The sequence below is a fragment of the Mauremys mutica genome, chromosome 1, assembly GCF_020497125.1.
Source record: "Mauremys mutica isolate MM-2020 ecotype Southern chromosome 1, ASM2049712v1, whole genome shotgun sequence".
Lineage (NCBI taxonomy): Eukaryota > Metazoa > Chordata > Testudines > Geoemydidae > Mauremys > Mauremys mutica.
The window spans coordinates 225,302,812-225,315,974 of record NC_059072.1 but is presented as its reverse complement, the minus strand read 5'-3'; the positions used below and the strand labels follow the sequence as shown (position 1 = coordinate 225,315,974).

At 41.6% G+C, this 13,163-nt stretch overlaps 1 long non-coding RNA gene across 1 annotated transcript; it reads right to left on the bottom strand.

The window, feature by feature from the left end:
• Window positions 1–388: 388 nt before the first annotated feature.
• Window positions 389–12,225, bottom strand: LOC123348215. Its single transcript, XR_006573188.1, has 4 exons — window positions 12,177–12,225; window positions 1,878–2,022; window positions 751–827; window positions 389–538 (listed from the first exon to the last, which is right to left on the bottom strand). It is a non-coding gene; the product is annotated as an uncharacterized LOC123348215 (long non-coding RNA).
• Between the last annotated feature and the right edge of the window lie 938 nt (window positions 12,226–13,163).

Genomic DNA, 13,163 nt, shown 5'->3' with positions numbered 1-13,163 from the left:
GCAAGCAGGAAATGAAATTCAAAAGTTCGCGGGGCTTTTCCTGTCTACCTGGCCACTGCATCCGAGTTCTGATTGCTGTCCAGAGCGGTCACAGTGGTGCACTGTGGGATACCGCCCGGAGGCCAATACCGTCGATTTGCAGCCATACTAACCCTAATCCGATATGGTAATACGGGTATTAGCACTACTCCTCTCGTTGGGGAGGAGTACAGAAATCGGTTTAAAGAGCCCTTTATATTGATATAAAGGGCCTCTTAGTGTGGACAGGTGCGGCGTTAAATCGGTTTAACGCTCCTAAAATCGGTTTAGACGCGTAGTGTAGACCAGGCCTAAGATTATTAGTTTAGATGCAAAAAGAGCCGTTAGATACTAGTTAAGATGCATTGAACCCATTTATTGAGATAAATCCGAGGAGGAAGACAATCTCTGCTCAGAAACAATGAAAGTGGTTCAGACCTTGCTGCAGTCCCATCCCCTGGAGGTCTTAGAACCCGTTCCATGAGGTTCAAGCCAGCATCTACACATTCCAGAAATGTCTCTGTTACAGAGATATACAAGGTTAGCATTCTATTCATATCTTTTCACGGCACTACTTACTTGACTTGGCAGCTAAAACTGATTTCCAACCAGGGAAGCAATCAGTCTGCAGTCTTTATTTAACTGATACCTTTGAGAGTTAGTATTAGTTAATCTCTCAAAAGTGGAGATAATATAAAGAAAGTACTTGAAGGAGAAAGAAAGGTTACTTACCAGTAACTGTGGTTCTTTGAGGAAGTTGTATAGATCCACACATCCCATTCTCCATTCCCACTTTTTCACTCCTCACCCTGGAATGTTAAGTAAGAGAAGGATTTGAGGGAATCAGGGCTCTTATGTAGCCTAGCATCAAACATTCAGCCCCATATAGGACCATGCAGCTGACCCTAATGCTCACAGCTTTTCAGAGTGGTGCCAAGGGTGTATGTGTATCCAGAAGTATATATTTATAAACAAAACCTACTTTAAGACCCACAGTTACTCCTAAGTGACCTTTCTTTCTTCATTGTGAAGCTTTCATCCAGCCACATTTAGCTCCCAACTGATCCAAGATGATTGTTTAGGCCCCTAATTCTCCAAATGGTCCTTTTGAGGGGATGGAAGTACTCTGGAGGAGTTCCTGGCTCTATGCAATCTTTTGAGTGGAATGGAAGAGCTGCAGGTGACATTTCTCTGAGAGTATGCTGAGTTGTTCTGAGGATCTCCTTAGAATATTTATCTGGGGTATCTGGATATATACGATAGCTTGACATGCTGCAGCAACTTATGTTCTCTTAGGATCCTTTTATTCCCCAATCCTCTCAGCAGTCCATTAGCTGGGATAAGTGGCTGCCAGTGTCGCTTGAGAGCAAACTAAAGAAATCTTACAACTTTGTAGCAGGGGCGGCTCTAGACATTTCGCCACCCCAAGCACGTCCCCCGCTCTGCCGGTTGCCGGTCCCGCGGCTCCGGTGGACCTCCCACAGGTGTGCCTGCGGAGGGTCCACTGGTCCCGCGGCTTCGGTGGAGCCGCGGGACCAGCGGACCCTCTGCAGGCATGCCACCAAAGGCACCCTGCCTGCCGCCCCCACGGCGCCGGCAGAGCGCCCCCCATGGCATGCCGCCCCAAGCACGCGCTTGGCGTGCTGGGGCCTGGAGCCGCCCCTGCTTTGTAGTAGCGTAAGGGGAATTTCCAGCTGCAGCTGTAACAGACCAACTATGCCCTGCAACTTTGATCCTGTGGACAATTTCCTCTTCATCCCCATCCCTTTTGCAGTCTTTGAGTGGTCTGGAAGTAAGGAGAGTGGGCCTAGATCAGCTGTTGTGTATTGTGGATGTAATTACGGTATGCTTTCACTTACCACCGATAAGTGTGAATCCACTGATTCCCATGAAATGACTCCTTATTTACACAAGAGTAAGGGAGAGAAGAATAAGGGTCTGCGAGTGTTTGCAGCTCAGAGAGTTTGTAGCTTCCTATGCACTCCCTGGTGCCAGTTGTGGGGTCTGTGAGGGAGGAAAAGGAAAGAAGCAGAGGCAACAGAGCCCATTAGCAGTATTCATAGATTATTAGTGTTGGAAGGGACCTCAAGAGATCATCTAGTCTAACCCCCTGCTCAAAGAAGGACTAATTCCCAAATTGCTCTCTCAAGGATTGAACTCACAACCCTGGGTTTAGCAGGCCAATGCTCAAACCACTGAGCTATCCCTCCCCACATTGCTATATTATGAGAGAGCTAGTATGAAAGAAAGATCAAGCTTTCCATATAATTTAATATAGATTTAACAAATAAACGCTCTTCAAAATGGAGATTGGTTGCTTCCTGAGCAGGTTTTGTTCAGTGAGGCTGTGTATGGCTGGAGAGCATATTGTAGAACTTTGAAGTCAGCCTAGTTTCCAGCAATGCTCTGGTGCCCCTAAATATAAGTGGCTGCGGACCTTGTGCTGTGTGTGAGCCCCCCCCCCATTGACATGAGATATTGCTAGCAGTGTTAGAGTGCGAGGGATCAGGATTGCCAGTGAGATGCCTATTATCTGGTGAAGAAAAACAGTTAGTTTCTGGTATAAAAAATATTTTGTTTATTATTTTCTATCTAAAGATAATTTTTCAACCTTTTTTGTATACATTTATTATTTAAAGTTTTGAAGTGATGGTGGTCCTAACTGAAAGTCATAATGTGTCATTTTCTGTGATGCCAGAAAGCTCTTTGGCTAAGTGAACCACAGGAATTTTAATAAACCTCAGTGCTGCACATTAGCTGTCAGCTGACCAATGTCCTACGCAGACTTCATGATGATTGACAATTTAAAGCTACCAAAAATGGTCTATCTGAATGATAAATTATGATAATCCAGGTGTGGAATCCCTGTTTCTGCCCAAATAATTTGCAGTTCTAAATATTTATTGAATATGTATTTGATTTTTTAAACAGTACCTAATACTTGCTGGTTGAGATTGAAAAAAGAAAAAGAGCATACCTCAAATGCCAGGAAACCAACATTTAATTTTTTTCCAGTGTGTCTATTACCTAAAATAGTTTGGGACATCTTTAAACAATTCTAGATTTTTCATGAAATATTCTTTTATAGAAGCATATCTTTTTCCAGTAGAAATGACTGTTTAATAAAACATTTTTATAATTCTCATTACATTTTGTGTATTTTTGGCTTTGACTTTTCCTCTTCCAGACTTTATTGCTCTGCTACTAGAATTGTTTCTCAAAAACTCACTGTATACCATTGTCCAGTCCAGATCCTCCTCTGGTGTAAATGGGAGTAGCTCCACTGATTCTCTTCTGCACACCTGTCCTACTACTGAAACATTGCTAGCTCCCGTGGCTTGATTGCATAGCTTGCTGTATACTATTTCCTGACCACTTCTAACACACCCAGTTCCACCACCACTTTCTCCCACTTCCAATATTGCTGTTCATATGAACAGCTATAATTTGATTGGCTACCTGTTGGAAGATCATGAATTCTGTCATTGATTTACTCCCCCGCAATCAGCTTGAAAGGAACATTGCTTAAATGGACTTCACTTTCCAACTCAGTCTGCAAATAGATAAGCTAATGTAGCCCTTATGCTAACAAACACATTAATTGAAGTCAGAGGGCCACTACATTGAGGGTAAGTTTCCACACCAGCACATCCATTTGCAAAATAGCCTTTGTTTGTCTTCCACAGCATCTTTCCATTCTTAGCAATATCCTTCCCATAGTGCAATGACCAGACTATTCTATACATTACAAAAAGATAATATTGTTGCTTTTTGAGTATGGAATAATAGAGCAACCATATGCTTTCAGTTCGAATTACCTTTATTTCTGAAGCACTGAACAAGAAGAAAGAATAAAAGTAAAATCTTTATGAGAGCACAGAAGGTGTATTTTACTTATCTGGCTGCAGCAACACTGAACAATTACTGTCAGTACAGTCAGATTCAGTACAGAGAAAACAAAGATAATAGTTCATAATTGCTTGCACCACACATATTGCTCCCAAATAAGCTTGTTTAAAAAGTAGGTCTCGTAAAATTTCCGTATTTTACATTGAGTCCCAGCTTAGTGTTGTAACTCCTGCACTGTGGTGAAAACATTGCAGTTACGTATTTGCAAAGGACTTGTTTGTGTACTGCATGCAGAAGAAATGCTTCATAGTGCATCCGTGGGGCATCCTTTCAAAGATGAGAAGAATTCTTATGGGTCATGTTTTGAACATTACCTTCACAGGTGTTCTGTCATAGGCCATTGAATTTTACAACTACAGCATTACTAGCGAACAGTTTACAAGGCTACAACAGTTAGATATGCAGAAACCAACATTAGCTGATTCCTACTAGCTTATGAAAAGAAAGAATTCCTTTTGCCTGACTTGGTGGAGTTGCTATATTTGGACTATGAGTGTCCCAGTTTGAGTTTCTTAGTTCTGATAATGTGCAGGATGTATGCACAGCAAAGCCATCTTTTATTTTGCTGGTTAGCATAGCTGTTTGCAGTGAAAAATGGCAAAATCGTGAATTACTCCAAGACAACATTGATAAGGAAATTTGCCACTCTCACTGTAAGAGAAAAAGATGTTTGTGTGAAAACTTTGAGGAATATGCACCATTTAAGCACTACTTCAGCTCTCAAAATAGGCAAATAAATAGTGTATAGGACTTCCACCAAAGTGTGAATTTCACTATACTAGCATAATTAATTGTATGTCTCTCAATCTGAATATTGCAAAAGAGGGCAAAAACTCTAAGAACCTAGCTCCTTAACCAGCATCAATTTAGGCTTGGAGGTATTATATTTCAAAATTATGTGACATCCAGCTCTGAACCTGAGCGAGACAAAGTTTGGAAGTGATCATGGATAGATGATTAAAAACATCTGCCTGAGCTTTGGCACTAGCAAAAAAGAAAGTCTTGGGTAAAGCTAAGTGAACATTTTCACACCTACAGCAAAACTGAGGATAACTGCCTACCATTTCAGTCCTGGGTAGATGTCATCATTCCAGGCTGACCCAGCATGCCCCCTTGCAGGTGAACATGGTGTTTTGATTGAGCCCTTGCTTGATTTTTCCCCTCTCCCTGGTATCAGCAGGTCCAGATCGTGAGATGCTAAGGAGCACCCTCTGGCAGTTCCAGTCTCTGCCACCTGGTATTAGACATCTTGCCTGTATTTGAGTAAGATCCTTCTCTGGATTCAAGGGTCCAGAGAGGTCCAGCCACTGCAACTCTTCCAGGGATGGCAGGTGATCCTTGGCAAGGCCAGGCTTCCAGCCAGTATCTGGGAAACTGCCTGCTGAAACCAGGCCTTCTTGGATGCCTGCTGCCTAGGAAGCTTCCCAGCCCTGCCCTTGGAACAGTAAGAGTTTTCCAGGCCCCCCGGAGCGAGTGAAGGACCCCGCTCCAAGGCCCCCAAAAAACTCTCATGGGGGCCCCTGTGGGGCCTGGGGCAAATTGCCCCTCTTGCCCCCCCCCCCCCCCGGGCGGCCCTGCAGTACACCTATTTAGTGTTCAGGGTAACGTAACAGGTCAAACACTCACTTTTCCAGCTTAGAGTGACCTCTGCCAGTCAGTGTCTCACCTGCCTCAGCCCCCCCGCCCCAATATCCCTCCCAGACCCCAGTGCCCTTTACCCTAGGGTTCTGTCCCAGCAGTACCCCATGCTCTGTCTCCCCCCTCCCAGGGGAACCCCCAACCCTCTAAGCCCACCTTGCTTCAGTGGCTACTATCTGTCATCATCTAGCCCCCTTTCCCTGGGGCAGACTGCAGTCTATACTGGCCACGCATCACCGGCAAGTGGGTAGGACCTGCTGCCTTTGCCTATCCCTGGGCTGTCCCTCTGCAGCCCCAGTACCTTTCATAGACCTTCAACAAGGCCTGCAGCCTGAGGTTTACCAGGCAGGAGCACCTCAGCTCCCTTTGCCCTTTCCCAGCACTGCTCCACTTCAGGTACCCTGCTCCGAGGCAGCCAGCCCTTCCCACTCCAGGGCTAGAGTGAAACTCTTCCAACTCCTGGCCCCCAGCCCTCTTATCAGGACCAGCTGGGCCCTAATTGAGCTGGCCACATCTGTGGTCAGCTACTCTCTCAGCTGCTCTCACTGCTTTTATCCTAGCCATAGCCCTCTCCAGGGCTGCTTTTAACCCCTGTTCTGCTGGAGTGGGGCAGGAATCTCTTCAATTTTCTCTACTCTCTCATTTCTGACATTCAGGTTGTGATACATGCACTGCAAGTCTAGATTAGTACATGGCGTTTCTCTTTATAAACACAGAGAGATCTCTTTGAACGTTTCAATTTGTACAGAATTCTTCTAAGCACTTCTGCATCACAAAATGTTTTCACTAAATCACCCTCTTCCCTTTGATTACTGATTACAGGTTAAATCCTGCCTGGTGTGCACCATCTTTGTTATGATCAGATGCTTTACCACCATTCAGGTGACCCAGATTTGATTTTCAGTCTGGGTCTCTCACTCACATACCAGCTGAGCTGAGAGTATTCAGCATCTACTCCTCAGGCTGGGTAAGGAACAGTATGGTTCTAAGAGAAGTGTTGTACAGTCCTCCGTCTTTGGAAAGATATAGACCAGTGGTCCCCAACGCGGTGCCCGTGGGCACCATGGCACCCACCGGGGCATTTATGTGCGCCAGCCTAGTGCCCAGCAGGGGAGAGAAACTGTGACCCCACGCCTGCCGGGGACAGAGAACTCCAGGGCTGCAGGCGCTGGTGTTCTCAGTCCCAGGCAGGTGCGGGGCTGCCGCTTAAGCCGGAGAGAAGTTGCAGCCCCGCACCTGCCAGGGACAGAAAACTCCGGGGCTGCAGGCGCCGGTGTTCTCTGTCCCCGGCAGGTACGGGGCCCACCTCGTGCCCAGCAGGGGAGAGAAGCCGGGGCCCCGCACCTGCTGGAGACAGAGTACTCTGGGGCTGCGGGCGCCGGTGTTCTCTGTCCTCGCCACTTCTCTCTGGATTCATATATTATGTAATATTAAATATGATGTGTTTTGTATTATTTAATGTACAAATACAAAATAAGCCTTGAAAAATTGTTGGCGCCCGCCAGACTCTTCTGAAAACATGAATGTGCTACTGGCCACAAAAAGGTTGGGGACCATTGATATAGACTAATGTTAGGGGTAAGCAGGAAAGGTGACTGTTGATTGTGCCTAGCACAGCACAATACCTATGCCCCGCTCCTCAAGAGTAGTGAGATGGGGCAAATTGCTAACACAGTGTGTATCTGAAACACTGCAATGCCAACCAATGCTGGTGACTAGTTCGGTCACCATGTCAGCTGCCACCTGGAACACACATACAGCTAGGAATGGTTCTGCTGGGCATGACGTGAGGCTCCTAGGATAGTGATTTAAACTGCAAAAAGAAGAGATTGATGTGGCCTTCCTATCTTAAGACAAGATACAAGTGGGTTGTCATTAAAGTGATAGAAATAAATCCGAGCATGGGGATTTGCAGGGAATGACATAAGAGACAATAGAATCAAAGCTTTTATGTTTAGTAGCTGTGTTCTGACATCACCACACCCTGCCTCTTCTTCCTTCTGGTTTTCCATAGGTTACCTATACTGTCCTTGATGTGACATAGCTGAATCTTGCCCTATGTCAGAAGTCTCCCTCCAGTAGCACAAGAGCTACCTTACTTTCTCCTGTGATTAACTTCAGGAGAATCATATTTGTAAACTCTTACTGCATAATCTTAGTCATCTTTTGTCAAATTTTTCTGTGCAGCATTTATACCTTAATGAGTATTGTTTTATGTAGGATAAAATTGGAAAAATACAAAATTAGAAAAATTGTCATAACTCTTGTTAAAACTTCTGTGCATTAGTTGTGGTTTCTTTGTTCACTGTGGTTTCTTTATTTTCTGTAAAGTATGCAGAGATGTTGCTCAGGAAATGTGCTTCCAGTTCAAAATAACCAGTCATGTTAAATTAATGTTTGTTTTTAAAAATAGTAATTTAATAAGGTCATATCTTCAAGGGTTCTGACTTTCAATGTATTCATATTAATATTTTAATTTCAATTTTCTCCTAAAACATTTTATTTTGACAAAGTAATTTCTGGAATCCCTACATTTTCAAAAAGTATGGTGTGGGTTTTAATTGCATACAACTGATACTGACTTTAGTGAGGGACACAACTTAAACTCTTCACAATGCTTCAAAAATGTAGTGATTAGTGCCTTGCACATTTCCCTCACTTATGCCAGTGAACCCCTATTGCAATCAGTAAGGTTGTGCCAGTGTGAAGGAAGAACTTGACCAAAGGTGCCCCAAAAAATTTACAAAGAAATGATTAAGGAAGTGATTGTAAAGAAAGCAGCTACTGTTATGTGCTTGATAATATATGCAACCTGGAACTCTTATGGTTCAATTCTTCTCCTTAGGCCAATGTAAGTCAAAAGTCCGTTGGTGTAGCTACACTGACTTCAATGTAAAACTCTTGTAAAGAAGAAGAGTACTTGTTTTCCTGACAGAGAAACCCTGACCAGGGCATAGAGTGCTGCCCTACTGCTTAGCAAAAAACAAAAGCCATGGGATATTTTTGAGAAAATTGGTATATTCATATTCAGATCAGGATTAGACACCTGACGATGACAGTGAAATTGTACACTAGAATTAATCACATTTTCCCATCTTGTCCCAGGTGAAAAGTCGTAATTTTTACACCTAAACTTTGTTGTTTTGCTGTGAAACCAGTTCTTCAAAACAAAATTGTTGCATTTTTGTCAACAAAAATCACTTTTTATTTTTATTCAAAACCAAAAAATGTTTTGGTTTTTTCATAAAACCAGCAAGCATGCATGACCCTTTTACTTTAATCTCCGGGGTACTGTTCTCTAGTTCAATCAGTCTTTTTTAAGTTTGCTCATGCATGTGGTTTCTTTTACTTGTACTTGGTTTCTAGAGTTCTCTTAGAAATATAATTGAAGTTCAAAGACATTAGATATCCATTGAAGTCTAAAGGAACTTGAATATAGTAACTGGATTAGTGACAGCATAATAGAAGAGGTTTTTTTAGGTCCTGGTAACGCTGCTAATCCCGGTAGCAGATGTTTCAGCTCCTTTCCTTATACTATTGTTATATGATTAGAGTGACCAAACTAAACTTTCAAGTTTAAGAACTTCTGAATAATTAGAGTTTATTTTCACACTTGATAGCTGGAAACAAAAAAAGTCAAAAGCTCCAGTCTTAAGATTTAGTAAACTTAGCAACAGGAAAAGTAATTATAGTGCAAAAATACAGGAACTTGCTTCCTGGACTTTGCTTCCAACTTACATTCTGACATTGTAACATTTTAATTTTTAATTATCTTGAGTAAAGAAATAAAACTTTTAAACTGTGTGTGTAGATATTTTTTCATTAACAGTTGACCAGATTATAAGGAGGTCTAATATCTCTCTTAAAATACATGTATTTATATTGTACAGTTTATACTTCAACACCCTGATTCTGGTCTCACTCCATCTTTACACTAGTGTAACTGCACTGACTTCATTGACGTTCCTCCTGATTTACACATGCATGAGATGTTAATCACTCCTTTTGTGTAAACTGTATGCAGTGTTCACTATATGTGTGATTATACTGGAGATACGTATATGTAAATATGTATGGTATGTGCATAATCTACAGGATCATTAAACTCTCTGCTTTGTTTTTAATTATTTAGCCATTTAAAGTATTTGTTGGAATAGAAAAATATCAGCCTTTTCTGAAATTTAAAATATACACAAATGTATTGAATAATTTTAGTTAAAAAAAAAATGGTCATTCGTGTTATGAGTACATATTTGCCTCACTCAACTCAGAGGTAGTGCTGAGTGAATCATTTTTACTAAATAATTTATCAGATTTTATCCTTATCTGCAAACAAATTGTTGCTCAGATCTATATTATTTTTAATTGTTCAATGATAATTGTCATGATGACTCATGGGAAGGTCATTGAGATATCTGAGTGGTGACTGAGGACTGTTTCTGTTCCATGAATAGATGAACATAACTCTTAATATCAGGTTCCCAGAGCAAATATTAGAATTTCATGACTGAAATTTGCTTTTAGTGAATTCACTTAAAAAAGTCTTTTTCCATTGACATTGTTCACTAGAATATTTATGGAAAGTAAACACGAAGGGTATGAATGCTGCCACTGCAAATCTAAAATTTGTAGTCAAGCAAATATTTGTGACTATCTGATCAACTTTCCTCAGAATGACATTCAGTGCATGTTATTCCACATTTTATATTTGAAAAGGAGAAAAATGTTGCTCCTGTGTCTTTGTTAATCAAAGTCTAAAACCAAGATTCTCCCTTTTCAGTTTTGACCTAGAGGTACGTGGGGCTAATGTGCTTACACAAGAAGCCTGGAGGCAATGCAATTAAAGCTACAGTATAAATTTAAAATCAGCATAATATAGCAATGTGCAAGATACTAATTAAGACTCACACCTCCATGAGTTAGGTAAATAAACTGAAATGAGATGAGTTGCACTGGTGAAAGAGGGTAGAATTTAGCCATATATTAACATCACATGCTGAAAGTATAGGTCTGGCACAGCTCCACTGACTTCAGCATCACTATACATTTTATTGTGGTTCCACATATTTAGAGACACTACGAGCCCAGGGTACAATATTTGCAGGGTATTTAATGGTCGGAGCAGGTACATGAAAGCTGAGACTCATAAATTCTATTCTTGGCCCTGCCATTTACTTGCACGGTGGCCTTTGGAAAGCTCCACTCTCACGATCTGTAAAACAGAGATAAAACGCTTCCTTAAATCGTAGGGGTTTGGTGAGACAATTGGGGCCTGATTCTCTCCCCACACTAGTATAACTCTGAAGTATCTCCACTGGAGTCAATGGAATTACACTAGTGTAAAAGCAGTCTCAATGTGTTCTCTCCCCTCTTCACCTTCTCCCCCAGAAACAAGATAATGGTAGAGATTTCATCCACAGAACCCCCTTGATCTTTGGGGATCTGCCAGAGGGCAGGGCCATTTGTATGAAAGCTCTGCCTTTGCTCTGCCTTCAGCTTCTCCCAACCTCCCTGCATTCTCTTCCAGCAGCATTTCTCCTGACAGATGCTGGTTGTGACCATGAAGGCTGTGGCTCAAAGGATGCTGCTGTATGCTGCCAATGAACCTACACACGGCCTCAGTGGTGAGGTTCACAGTTGGAGGTGGAACCCGTGTAAAATACTAATGATTCAGTCAGTATTATCATGCCCTGGTTTGCTCAGTGAATTTGAGGAGAATGATGCTACAGAGAATGTCCTTTTCCCTCACCCTGCCTTTTTCCTACCCATTAAATCTAGATTTCTCCATCCTATGCCTGAAACTTCCACAGAAAGGCTGCTTTGAAGTTGGAAGTATAGAAGACCACGCTCTAGAACTTTCTCCCTCTCTTCTGCACGTCCCCAGTCCTGGTCCACAGGTTTTGGCTCACTTCACTTTAGAGAAGTGGAGTGAGAAATCTGGGCTATGGTTAGCAATGAACAGGAAAACAGTAAATATTTAATTCTTGATTAAACTATTCCTGGGGGTTTATAAATCTGCTTTGTTTGGAAACTCTTGGGGGTGGGGGAAAGAGGGTGTACTGAACAAGAGCAACTGAGTAATTGCAAACAAGTGAGTGGAGCTGAGCCAGGAAGAACAGTCAGTTTCCAATAAACCTACTGAACAGAAAATAGATTGAATTCCTTCAGAATGCAAGAGGGAAAGAGAGAAGAGTGACTAAATCCTGACAGGCTCCAGCAAGAGAAGAGGCTATGCTTAGATGTAAGAAAAGTCAACTGAGCCGTACAGGAGAATTGCTCCTGAAGAGATGCAGGGTTCAGAGAAGAGCCAGGAGAATGATTAAAGGATCAGAAAACATGTCTTATAGTGAGCTCCTTGAGCCTATCAATCTATGTAGTTTAACAAAGAGAAGGTTAAGAGGTGACTTAATTACAGACTATAAGCACAGTAGAATCTCAGAGTTACGAACACAAAGGAGATTGAAATGTTCATAATTGTGAACAAAATGTTATGGTTGTTCTTTCAAAAGTTTACAATTGAACATTGACTTTGAAACTTTATTATGCAGAAGAAAAATGCTGCTTTTGACATCTTAATTTAAAACAAAATAGTACAGAAACAGTTTCCTTACCTTGTCCAATCTTCTTTTAAACTTTCCCTTTATTTTTTAGTAGTTTATATTTAATGTACTGTATTGTATTTGCTTTAATTTCTCTGCTGCTATTGATTGCATACTTCTGGTTCCAAATGAGGTGCGTGGTTGACTGATCAGTTCATAACTTTGGTGTTCGTAACTCTGAGGTTCTACTGTACCTGCATGGGGAATGAACATTTAATGAGCTCTTCAATCTAGCAGAAAAAGTTAGAACACGGTCCAATGGCTTGACGTTGAAGCTAGACAAATTCAGACTGAAAATAAAGTATACATTTTTAACAGTGAGTAATTAACTATGGAAACAATTTACCAAAGGTCATGGTAGATTCTCCATCACTGACAATTTTTAAATCAAGATTGGATGGTTTTCTAAAAGATACATTCTAGGAATTATTTTGGGGAAGTTCTACGGTTTGTGTTATATAGGCAGCCAAACTAGATGGTCACATTGGTCCCTTCTGGCCTATGGACTGTATTATAAGTTGTGTAGTACCAAATTGATGGTTTTCCTGTAGTTTTTCTAAGTACCAAAGCACTTAGCTGAGAGTTTTCTAATACTACACTAAATAACATGGATACTCAGAGCATGCAGAGGATGACGAGCCACAATCTGGCCCTTTATTTTCAGTAATCCAATTTGTATGAGACAAGTGCTTAAAAAACAGACATTGATTTTCAATGTTTCAATTTAAGAATCAACATTATGATGTAAAATGCAAATTCTTCCTTGAAAGCAGATTGCAGTTATCCATATGCCCTAAGTGAAGGAATTTTTGCTCTCTGAATGTTGCCCTCTAGCTCCAGAGGGTAGTAATCTGGACTTTAATATCAGTAAACAGATTACTAAACCCCCTTCCCTGTGCTAGTTTCACTGGTCATTGTAATGGGTGTAGAGCCAAGACTCCAGTCCCTCCTTATCTATCCTTGCACATCTGCTTGCAAGTAGCAGGGAGAAGCACGTGC